This window comes from Polypterus senegalus, chromosome 2, assembly GCF_016835505.1.
Source record: "Polypterus senegalus isolate Bchr_013 chromosome 2, ASM1683550v1, whole genome shotgun sequence".
NCBI classification, from domain to species: domain Eukaryota; kingdom Metazoa; phylum Chordata; class Cladistia; order Polypteriformes; family Polypteridae; genus Polypterus; species Polypterus senegalus.
Genome location: NC_053155.1, coordinates 59,471,087 through 59,484,054, shown reverse-complemented (window position 1 = coordinate 59,484,054; position 12,968 = coordinate 59,471,087). Strand labels below are relative to the sequence as shown.

Sequence of the window (12,968 nt, the reverse complement as noted above, 5' to 3'; positions counted from 1 at the left end):
CCACCCCAATACCCTGATGCTCTCTGCCTTTTCAGTTAAAGTTAATACACCAACTACCAAAGAACAAAAGTACTGGTGAGGAAGGGCAAAATACTTTACTAGCACTTTTGGACATTTGTCTGTTTCATGCAGAGATTTGTGAATTCTCATTTGCAAAATTAAGGGTGATCAGGTAATTTTCTGGTTTAAAAGTGCTCACATATTACAGTTCTCGGTAAAAGGGATTGGGATCATCAAAGCTGTGTTTATGTTTGCGAATATGTGAACATCGATGTATAAAAGAAAATAAGTTGTTAATAAGTTGTGAGAAGTAGTTGTTAAGTGTTAAGTTTGTTCTACTGCTACAATTTTGCAAATATAATTTTCATACAAAGGGTCCAAATTACAAAAACACATTAGTGAAATAGGGGCGGCACGGTGGCGCAGTGGTAGCGCTGCTGCCTCGCAGTTAGGAGACTCGGGTTCGCTTCCCGGGTCCTCCCTGCGTGGAGTTTGCATGTTCTCCCCGTGTCTGCGTGGGTTTCCTCCGGGCGCTCCGGTTTCCTCCCACAATCCAAAGACATGCAGGTTAGGCGGATTGGCGATTCTAAATTGGCCCTAGCGTGTGGGTGTGTTTGTGTGTGTCCTGTGGTGGGTTGGCACCCTGCCCAGGATTGGTTCCTGCCTTGTGCCCTGTGTTGGCTGGGATTGGCTCCAGCAGACCCCCGTGACCCTGTATTCGGATTCAGCGGGTTAGAAAATGGATGGATGGACATTAGTGAAATAAAAACAGAAATGAAATAGCTGAGATGTGGCAAATAAAAAGCATGTTGTGCCTGAATATATATTCTACTGATTGCTTTTCTGGTTTTCAAAAGTTGCATAAAGTCTGGTTTCAACTAAATCAGTGTCGTCTGTTTCATTGCTATTTTCATAGATGAATTAACACACCACTACATGTGATTGTGGGAAATACTTCCATTTATAAACATGAAAGCAGTTGAGAAAACACCACACATGCATGTCTTGTTTGGTTTAACACTTTCCTTTTTATCTCAGGTGTAGAGTGGCTGCTGCACTTTGCAGTCCGTCCACATTTCAGACAATTTCAAATTGGAAGAATTGCAAAACAAACACACTTCTGTGCTTGTTTATGGAAAGTCTTGAGCTATTTATTAGTTTGTATTTAGCACTACCTGAAACCTTTATAATTAATTCACTTGTGTTAATATCGGTGCATGTAAGGTAAGGGTTTCAAAACAGTATTGCATTTCTGGCCTTCCAATTTAAAGTTGTAGTTCAGATGTAAGCAGGGTTAATACATTTCATGGAATAATATTTGTTTCATGAGAAATTGCCATAATTAATTTCCAGGGATTTTGACTTGGTCTTGGTATAGCAGTTTACCTATTTTTATAGCATATTCTGCATTAGTAAAAGAGTGATTATGAGGATGGTTTAAATTCTCACTGAAAGCATGTTGGTGGGACAGCTACACCTTTCTTATTGCATAATTAGTTCTGGTAGATTCCTAGAAATTAAATATTTATTACAGGCTAAGTTTTACATTTTTAAAATACTTTTTGTATTCCCCATACTCTCTGTTGTTTATTCACATTATTCACATAAGAATGTGATGAGTTGAATGAAGTAATAACACAAAGTATTTAATGTTAGAATACCTCATTGGGTATTTAACCCCACTCTGCTTAGTGGGTTGACTCAGATACTCACCCATCTAAAACTACTACACAAGACTTCCTGTTTGTCTCAGTCTCTCTTTCTTTAAAACCTGGACTCTCTTACTCCTTCCATTCAAGCTGAGAATTTTCCACATCTCTTCTGCCTACTCCATTTTTAGTTGAAAGACAGTGTCACTTAAACCTTACAAACTGTGTTGTGACTGAACATCCTGGGCTTAAAACTTACACCCAGATGTTGTTCTTGTGGTGTTTTCACATTTGCTTTGTGTCTGAGTGGTTTGTCCTCTGGTTATTTCAGTTATCCTGCCTCATGTCAAAAGTTGTGCAGATTATGTTTATTAGCGATTGGATTATTATTGTGGGTGTTCATGGGTAGGACTGGTGCTCTTTCCATGTCATATTTGCTGAACTGCATTCAGTGGTGCACGGGTTGGCACTGACACTTTTAACACTCAATTGGATTTAGCAGGTTTGAGAATATTATTTTATATTTATCAAAATTTAAATTAATTTATGATCATTTTTAATGGCATTACGTTTTACGTACATACATACATTCTAAAACCCATTTAATCTATTTCAATGTCCCTGTATATTAGAAATATTTTGCAGTTTAACAGTGTTCAACTGTTTCTTCTAAATGTGTTTAGTGCAACTCAGGTTTACTATTTACACGGCATTCATCACAACAGACTAGCTCAGAGCACTGCACAGATTTTAAAGTTACAAAATAACAGGTAAATTTAATTAGAACATAACATTGACATCAAAGAGATAATTTGTGCCTAATGATCATTTGTATGCAAACAGCAAATTGATTAGGTGGATCAAGTCTAGCTCCTTCTTAATAGGGAACAATGCAATTGCTTCAATAACCTCAGCAGGGAAGCCTATTCCACACTTCCTCTCTTTAAAGAAGTGTATCCTTTAAAAAAGACTTTACAGTTCTCCAAATGTGTTCCCTTGTTTTAGTATAAAGACAGTAAAACATAAATAATGATTAAAAAATAATTAAAATAATTAAAAGACAGGAGGCAACAGAGCATAGGGAAACAGGAACCTCCATTCATATATCCAATCATTAATTTTTGTAACTTGATGACTTCTGTTTCATGTTGCAGAAGCTGAAGGTCAGCTTCAGAAGCAATGAGAAGACGGAAGGAAACAGTTCTATGTGAGATGACAGTCCAGTAGGAGGTACTAAAACTCAAGTCTGAATGTACATGTGGAGAGAAAAAGGTCAGTAGTTCTATTAAAAAAATGAGGAAAGAAAAAATATATTAAATACATGTATAGAATAATGTTTACTGTAAAGACAAAGATGTGTTTAATGCAGAATATTTACCAAAAAATCTATAAGCAGCAAGCTAGTACAGCAGCGCAGTATTTTGTGAAACAGCTTGTCAAGATGGCCATTGAATTTGGAGCAACTTTAAACATATTTCTTAAACCTTCCTGTGCAGACCATATGTAAATCTCATAATGAATTTACAGAATAAAACCATAGTATATACATGATTTAACATGTTCTCTAGCACACTGAAATTGTTGGTCTGCTGTTTGCTGCAATTTGACCCATATGGAGCTATCCATTTACAGTAAATATATTTAGAGAAGATCAATAAGTTTAAAACATGTTATTACTGGGTTATGTTTATGTATCGAAAGAAAGAAAGAAAGAAAAAAGAAAGAAAGTATTTGCCAAGCACAGTTAAATGCTTATCTATCTTAAAGCTTGGTCATCCAATTGTGGTAACAAGAGCCAGTGCCTTTCACGTTAATTTTTATAGAATGCCAGTAAATCACAAGGCACACTGTCAAACACACTCATACTGACTCATACTAGCCCATATTATGGCTGCCAGTTATAATAATACAGATCTTCGACATGTGCAAGGCAAACCAGAGAACTGGAAGGAAAGTCCATCAAAACACAGGGAGAACATGTAAAGACCACAGAAACAATACCTGTAGCCAACATTCAAACCCAGCTTTCTGAACTGCAGTGAAGCAACACTACCAAATGAACCACCATGTTCCCAATACTTTCAATTAAAATTATTTCACTATATATATTGTGGCTTTATTTATGACTGTGCAGGTTGATATGACAACATACTCATCCTAGGCCAGTTGGGAATAATCAGAGGATCTGACATCCACATCTTTGTGACGTGGGGGAAAGGTAGGGCACAGGCAGAAAATCTATGTAATCTCAGATAAATATACACATTTCACACAGACAATGTCTCATCTAACTTCAGAAGCTGCAAATAAACAGTGCTAACCACGACATAAATTTACGCTTTTTTAATGAAGAAGAAAGAGCAACAAGATAACTACAGAATGTGGACCATTGTGTCACAATAGTAAATGTGATTGCCTAATTACTCTATAATCGTGGGTTCATATCACAGCACACTCTCTACATATGTGAGATTTACTCATTCCCCTTTGTTCATGGGGATTTTCTCCATGTCTGAGTTTTAATGCCTCATCCAAAAGATGTTCTAAATTGAGTCAGAGTGCCCTGCAATGGATGGGCATCATGTACGGTGCAGACTCATTTCTCCACCTCAGTGTTGCAGAGATACAGTAAGTTAGGAATGTACAGTACATGTAAAAGTAGGAGCATTCTGTACCAGACAAAGTTCTTTTAAAGACCAGAACTAATTGGTTAACATTATGCATCCCTTTAAAGGGAAACTTACAATTAAGGAAAATCATTCCACTAGCTTCTGTGTTGTTCAATTTAGGAAAAGGTTGCAGACAATTACAGGCACAGTATAGTGAGCACAAAAGAGTTTATCGTGTTTTCGTGTCAAAGGGAAAGTACACACTTTTTCTTGCTTTTGGGCTGATTATATTGCTTATTACAATCTGAATTAGGAATTCCCCAAAACCTCTTGTATAAAACAACACACCTTAATTAGCCTAAAATACCTAACCTATACTAACCAATTTACTGTAAGTTAAAAACCCAACTAAAATACCTTATCAACACATCCCAAAATTTTTTGTGCCTGTAATAGTTTTGTAATTAATCTGTAATTAAGGTCTCTTTTCTAAATTATTTCAGCACATCAAAACTAAACCACTTACTCCACTGTTTATATTTTGAAATATATCAAGTAATGATATATCAGTGCTTGATATTCAGTGTGTATATTACCTGGAAAAAACACCTTCTCAGGATGTAGATGAAGATCAGATATCAACTTGACCTGAGCAAGAAGTACTTTGTAGATCTATTTTTGCTTTGTATTAAATTATTAACTTTTGACAATAAAGGTATAAATCTGTTGCAGTGCCCAAACACACAAATTCATATTGGGCCAGATTAGTCTTACAAACTGACTTCACATGCACATATATGAGACGTTAAAGGAATTGCTTATTTAGGCACAGGAAGAAAATTAAAAATCTAAACAGCTAGTTGTAAGGCAGTAACACTAACCACTGTGCCATCATACTGCATGTAAGATCTGTATCATGTTTCAAACATAAGAGTTACTATAAAACTAAATAATATCCATCCTGTGCAATGAATAACACTATATCTGTGAACATCTGGAATTGCTGCAAGATGGCAAAAATAATAAAATGAAACTATGACCACTGATTACAACGTGAATTTCAATAGGTAATACTAATTATCATATCAAGATTATAAGCATCTTCTGGAAATATGCGTCTAAAATTAGCAAAAGTTAAAAGACACTGAGAAGTGCATATGGTTTTGACAAATTAAGAATATCTACCACTAAATAAAAGTAATGATGAAAATAAAAATAGTAGAAGGAGTGGTACATTAGCACAACAGATACCAGTGCTGGGTTACATCTGCAGAGCCTTGGGTTTGAGTACCATTCAAAGCATTATGTGTCTGGAGTTTGAATGTTCTCCTTGTGTTTACAGTGGGTTTCTTCTGATTTTACTCCTACATTCTAAAGACATGATTGTTAGGTAAACTGAAAACTCCAAATTGGTGCAGTGTGATTGTATGTGTGGACTATGCCATGGGCTAGTACTGTGTCCAAGATTGTTTCCCTCTTTTGTCCCATGGCTGCAGGCTTAGGCACCACCATCCCAAAACAAATATGTTAGAAAATGGATGGATAGAAAGATGAACATAAAGTTAAAGAAGTTACATCAAATTACAAAATAATATATGAAAACTTTTAAGCAGACAAATACACCATTTACCTTGATTTGGAGTGATTTTGATTAAGAATGAAATTTGCTAATTCTCTCTGCACCACAAGATGGCAGTAAATAGTTCAATAGATAAGGACGTTAACTGCAACTTATTTTTATATACTTTACTGTACAGTTTTATTAGTTTTATTTGCATATTTATTGAAAAGAGTGAAATTAAATACAGCAAACAATTCTTACACATACAAGAGTGCTTTGTGACTACTAACTGATAAATGTTAAAAACAATGCATTCAAATAGTATGGCCTTGTGGCTAAGTCATTTTTGTATACTTAGTACCCACTGAGTAAATGAGCCAGCTTTGCCTGCCAGTGATTTTGCCAACAATATTATTCACTTTCTAGCTGGAAGATTTTTTGTGATTACTTAAGTTAAATAATCACTAACATATAATGCCCAAAGCACTTGTCTAGTCAATCCAATAGCAATGTATTCATCAAAATTGAATTTTGAGCAGTGGAAAATACCTTAAGTTGGTTTTCATTATAGAAAAGGTTCTGTACAAATAAGAATTCTTTGTAAAAGTATACAAGGTATTGCATTTACATAAACCACTACAGAGAGGTTCAAGAGAACATAGAAACAAATCATGTTGCCTTTCTAGAACTATCTAAATGGGTTTTGAAGCTCTGTATTGCTGGTGAGGTTGTTTTCTTGCTTATCTCTCTCTTGTTCTATGTCAGACATACACACATACACCATATTCTCATCATGACTCCAGATTCAGTATGCCCTCTGGCTTGAGAAGGCTATAACTTCCAGTCAAACCCTGGAATTGCATCTAATGTCTATTCCCCCTTGTGACTATATGCCATCTATGGCCCAGGAGGCTTTAGGGTACCTATTCCTGACAGGCACCACCCGACTGTCTATATATAAAATTGTACTAATTATAAGAATTCATATTTTACATAATTTTGGAACTTGAAGGTTATGTCTCTCAGTCACCTTTATGTTACCGTCTGCTCTTGTTTACTTGAAAAGTATGGCAGTGTCACAGAATTGTTTTACTCTTAGAATCACACCTATTACATTGTATGCCAAGCAACATTTTAAAATGTTGTCACTGGAAGGTTCCTTGATAAAAAAGTACTTGTAAATCTTATGGGTTCTTCTCAATAAAGCAGCATTCAGGTGTTCAGTGATAACATCCCCAGCCAAAATGATATCCCTGAGCACTAGACTATTTATTTATTAATTTCTTTTTATAGCCTCTGGGAGAAGTACTTTCCATGGCAGTACTGCACTCTTTTGCACGAAAGGCACAGAGTCCCTTGCATGTTTGATGGGAATACAATGCTCCCATCAGAGCAGACATGAGGGATGTTTGTCCACAAATGTGGGAAAAAAATCACAATGCACCTTAAAAACAGCTGACACATTAATGAAAAACCTGATTCACAAGCTGCAGTTAGGTTGTCATAATAATATTTAATCATAACAATAACCTTTGGAGATTACATTTTGTAGCTTATCCTGCAATGTTGTCTACAAGTGTCTATGAACTATTCAGATCTGGCTTCTTTTCTGAAATACAAATTATGAAGAAATCAAATCATTTAAGTAAAATGTATAGTGTACCCAGAATATTAAAATGAATGCAGGTTTAAAACTGTTGCCAGTCCCTTTAACAATTGACTTTATTATGTTAATTAAGGTTATCTTGCCTCAGTACACATTTGAGTGCCATTGAGGTAAAAGACAGCCTGACATTTGCATACTTTATCTGAACAGAATCGTCTGGTCACTTTTAATGTACAAACTCAGATCATGAAGTCTATCAATTAAAGGATTCCTTAAAAGAGTATTGTATTTAAATGACTTTCTTTGCAAGTTTCATTTTGGCATTAAATAGGACATGACTAGTCTTTTAGAGTCAATGAGATGACATTACAGATTCATCTTCCTTTAAGAACTAAATGGAATACACAAATGAATCAAGAATATATTGATACACCCAAATAATAAACTGCTAACAAAAAAAAATTTAAGATTTAAGAAATGATTTGTAGAAAAATATCCCTCCAACTGTTCTGATAAAAACACAACATACATAAAGTATTAAAGGGGCAATATACCCCAAGCAGACAGAAGTATTGTGTTAATGTAGTTCTACTCACTAATCATGTTGTGGGAGAGTGACGATGTGTTACATCTTGATTAGCATATGGAAGTAACTCTATATGTGACAATGATGACCCCACAAACCCTATATAGCCATATACCTATATATACCCCTATCCCCATTTAAATATAAAAAGACATCTTGAAACAAAAAATAATAGTCTCTGGCCTAAGCCAAAATGTATTTTAACATTTGTTTAATTTGTTGGCATGAGTTAAATTTCATCTTATTTTTTTAATCTTTTACAAATGATCACTGATGCAACATTGCTCCATTTCAAGCACATTATATTAATACACAGGCAGTGGTTAAGGCTTTGTATCGCAAACCCTGAGATTGTAGGTTCAAATCCAACCACTGACACTGTGTGACCCTAAGCCTGTCACTTCTCCCGTCTGTGCTCCAATTGGAAAAACAAAAGAAATATAACCAATTGTATCTCAAATGTTACAAGTTACTTTGGATAAAGGTGTTGGCCAAATAAATATATGTACATAGTGTTTGTGAGATGTGCTTTAGCCTAAACAGTGCAGATTGTTTTATATTAAACAATAACAATAATAATTTTGTGACATAACAACTAAATGCTGAATCACATTTATATCTAGCTGATATTAAATTAAGTATACTGTGTGTTTCTGAATGTATACACAGTTTTTAATAAATTATATTTTACTGACATACAACTAGTGGATTTAGAGTCAAACCTAACTGTCCCTCAGTATGTAACTGATTTTATTGTATCACAGACTGTATTTTCACATAGCACACTGTATTATTGTGAGGAATTATAATGAAGTACTTTGCAGTAACATTCTATATAATGGTTGCCTTTACAATGTTAAAATGCATAACAGACCATTTATTTAGTTAAGGAAAAAAATGTGCTTTTGTCTGGGTGATGTTTGCACATTCTCCCTGTGGCTAGTGTTTTTTTTCACCTATCCATCCATTCTTAATTACAGCTTTTTATCTTATGTATCCGGAATTGGGTTTGATTTGATACTGCAGGAAAGATGGTTGGACATAAATAAAAATTATACAATTACTGAGAATGTTTCAAAATTCATGTTAAGTATAATGCGAAACCACTTGTGTTTTTGTCCCAGCAGATATATGTATCAGAATGTTTTGTCAAGTAAATAATATTAATCACAGTTCCCTGTAACAACTTACTCTCTGTCTATCCATAACCATATGGTGGTGGTGCGTGGGTATGTTTGTGTGTGTCCTGTGGTAGTATTTAGATATTGTTAAAAATGTAAGCTTAACTTGAGTTTAAAGATTGTATGTTTTATTGTTAAAATAAAGTATACAATACTAGGGAGTCAGTGAATTGTATAAATTAATGAAAGTATATGTCAATGTCTATTAAGACACTTTTCAATACCACCTCTACCAAAATGTCATTTGTATTATTGTCACGATTTACAATGGAGAAAGTCGTGGTGTTCACTGTAATTTTCCAAAGAGGACTTTGTCAGAGGCTCATTTTGCTGATTGCTGGTTGTAAAGTTAGACATTGTCCCATGCATGAGATTACTGGAGGGGCTCCAGGAATTCCTGGTTAAACAGCAATCTCATATACTGTACCATGGTGCTGAACTGCACGATACATTAACTTTCTCAATTATGTGCGGATGTGTCCACCAAACCAGCGAGATCTAGACCTTTGATCGCCATCATGCTCGACACATTGGCCCCTAACAACCCCTAAAAGCTATTTCCTTAATGTGTGTTTTCCCTGATCATTGAAATCCTGAAACTTGTAAAGTGAGAAAGTGTTACATTAAGGACTTTGTATGAAAAACATAAAGCAAATATCTGCCTTTACCCTTTGCTGCCAGGCTATGCCCTAACCACAATCCCCGCGATCCTGAGCTGGATAAGACGGGTTTCAGAATGTTTCATTATGTGCATTATGGATATTTAATAATACGAAATGATTTCGTGAAATGATTGTGTGCAGGACTAAATCGATCCGGTATAACGATATGTGATTGCTATTCACTGAAATAGCGTGGCTTCCAGACCAGGGTTTATTTTGTGCGTAACGATCGTTAATGCAGTAAACGCACTGACTACCTAAAATCCTCCAGCCGACGAAACGAGTTTTGAAAAGGGGTACCAAATTCACTTGTATGGTTAATTTCAAGTTAAAGCTGAGGCACTGCAGATAGCTCAAAGCAGATAATCAGTTCAGGATGCAGCCAGTTAAAACGTTATTTCCGCAGCTTCAAAGACCCTTCACTTACAATACAAAACGTAATTCAGAGGTCAATATACTATAATATAAATCTATAGGTTTAAATCGATTTTAAACATTATAGGCATGTATTTTATTAAGATATCTAGTATTTGTCTCCCAGGTTGAAACTATGCCAAAAAACGGATGATAAAATGGATGGCTACATCCGTAAATACGACTGGTATTTATTTTGTGAAGTAAACGTAGCGGTAAATATAAGTAAGGAATATTTTACGAATTGTCTATTAATATGATTTAACCCTGAGATCAGATACTATAATACTAAACTTCTTCGTGTGAATGATAAGAAATACAGCAGTCGCATATCTTGTGCTCTATTTCTTCCTCTCGTTGAAGCTGAGTCTATTAAGTCCAGGACCGCCTCTTTTTTCTGTAACCATGGTGAACGGGAAGACGTCACTGCAAGAGCGCGCTCCCTGTATATAATAACAACTCACGCCGTTCTTGTACTAGTAGAGGGTCCTGGTGGAGAGTGACACGTGTATCTCGGAATACATCTGGGCACACAGAAGGGCTCCCTCTACCCATTGTATTTATATATATATAATTATTTAATTTATTTAAACTTTCATCGGCCTCCGTTTAATTTAACTAATAAGTTCAATCTGAAATAACAAAAATGGGAAGAGGGGTGAGTAACGCGTGTATTTTCTCTTTTTAACGTGATGGGGTGGTCGATTTCGAAACAATGAGGAACAACTGGATCACTTATGGCAGGTGTCTTTTATATTGCGGTTTTTCATTTTTGGATATACAGTTGTCTTTTATCAATTTAAAAACTCGAACAAGCTTTCAATGGTAATACAACTTGTTACATTTACGTGTATTGGCCATATGCTGGACTAGTGTAAAATTATCTTTGTGTATTTAGTATTTTTAAGATGAAAGCAAGACGGGTAAGATATGTTCGTGATAATAATGGAACCTGAATGTGTGTGTGTGTGTGTGTGTGTGTGTGTGTGTGTGTGTGTGTGTGTGTGTGTGAGAGAGAGAGAGAGAGAGTGAGTGTGTGTGTGTGTGTGTGAGAGAGAGATAGGGGGGGCCCCGAAGCCGTAGGGTTTATAGTGATGAGGTTCGGACGGAAAAAAAATAGCTTTTTTTCTGTCACGTCGAGTTTGGCTCACGGCTGAATTTTCTTAATCTGTTCGAGAAGCCGGCTAGCTAAGGGAGTTGAAGGTTTCGTTGATGAGAACTCGTGTGTAAAATCTAACCATGGCGAAAAGTCTTCTTAACACCCCCTCCCCCGGTGCGCCTTTTGAGAGGCTAAGAGTGTTGAGGGAGGTGGGACGCAGAGTTTTCTTGACACTCCAAGCTTCTTCCATTTTCAGTGCTTCTGTTTGCAGGCGGTTCCTCGTGCACAATAAGTGTCTTACTAGCTTGGTTCTGGGAATTTCCGCAAATGTAGTGGAAATGTGCTCTCCTCCCATTGTATCATTTTTGTCTTGCACAGTTACGAAAGAAAAAAGGAAGGAGGGGTTTTGAAAGTCGCTGACAGCGATGTTTAAAAAAGGGTAAAAGTCACGAAAAACTTGGTTGGCGATTGAGGAAAAAGACCGAATGGTCGTCGCCAGAATTACATAGAAATCGATCCCTTTGATTACATAAGTATTATTGTGGCTTTTATATACGCTACAATGTGGCACCTTTTTTTTTTTCTTAAGTACCTTGTTGTATAGCGGAAGTGGCTTTTTTACGTTTTGGCAGCTCGAAGTCACGGGAGACTGGCGTATGCCTTCATCATTTTTGGCAGGGGGCGCCAACTGTGAAAGGCGAACCACGACTGCCAAGTAAGGAAGCGATGTCGGTTCGACGCGTGTCCAGCAGCCTGCCCACCTACCTCTTCGCTGTCCTTTTTCCGGGGACGATGTGTGTATAATCACGATAATTTTCTGTTGTCAATCGTAGTCGCGTTTGGGCTTAACCTCTTAATGAAGAACTCGGAATGTCTTGTCAAAACCGAAGAACAACAAGCATGCAAACCAGTGTCAGCCCTTCTCTGCTACTGTTGGTTTTTTTTTTTTGTTTCCCGCCCACGGTTTCTTGTAGTGCCTAGTGAGTTTTATCCCCGATTCTTGAGGTAAATACGCCTTGCTTACCGTACTACAATAACATCACACCCGAAGGCGACAGTGCACGTGCCTGTAAGACAACAGGACAAGTAGACAAAAAGAAGGTGACAGCTGTGAACCACTGAAAGAGCGTATACAAGATTTTCAATGGGCTTGTCACTTATGTGAAAGACCTTATGGGATTTGTAGTTCTTGCAAGTTTAAAGCCCGACTAGACTGAAACAGCTTTTTGACTGGTGCAAGATACCGTAGTCTTTAGTACGTTAAGAATGTGTAGATCTACAGATTTAACTGTTAAGTGGTTGATTTTGGTGTACTCTGTAGGATTGCTTTGAAGAGCTTTTTAAACTTTTAACATTTGGCAAAACACTGCCTCACACACACACAAACTGTCGTAAGTCATTCGCTCTGCCCTTTGGCTTGTGTGCTTGAGCTGGCAAGTTGCTTTGAAGTCGTTTTTATCATTGCAAAGTTTGCCCTTTGGATCTGACTGTTAATAATGTTGTTAAATATGTACCACGATTGCCATTAAAAAGGCAAGCCGTCGTTACTTTGCCTGTGTAGAGGGGCAGGGCTTTGGGGTCCTGTTGCTGTTGTTGCCTGG

The 12,968-nt window shown here is 36.5% G+C and overlaps 1 long non-coding RNA gene across 1 annotated transcript in view; it reads right to left on the bottom strand.

Moving 5' to 3' along the window:
* Positions 1-12,624, bottom strand: part of LOC120522961 — an 83,702-nt gene extending 71,078 nt beyond the window's left edge. Inside the window, exon 1 of the long non-coding RNA XR_005632543.1 lies at positions 12,392-12,624. This is a non-coding gene — a long non-coding RNA (uncharacterized LOC120522961). The remainder of the gene's footprint in view (positions 1-12,391) is intronic.
* Between the last annotated feature and the right edge of the window lie 344 nt (positions 12,625-12,968).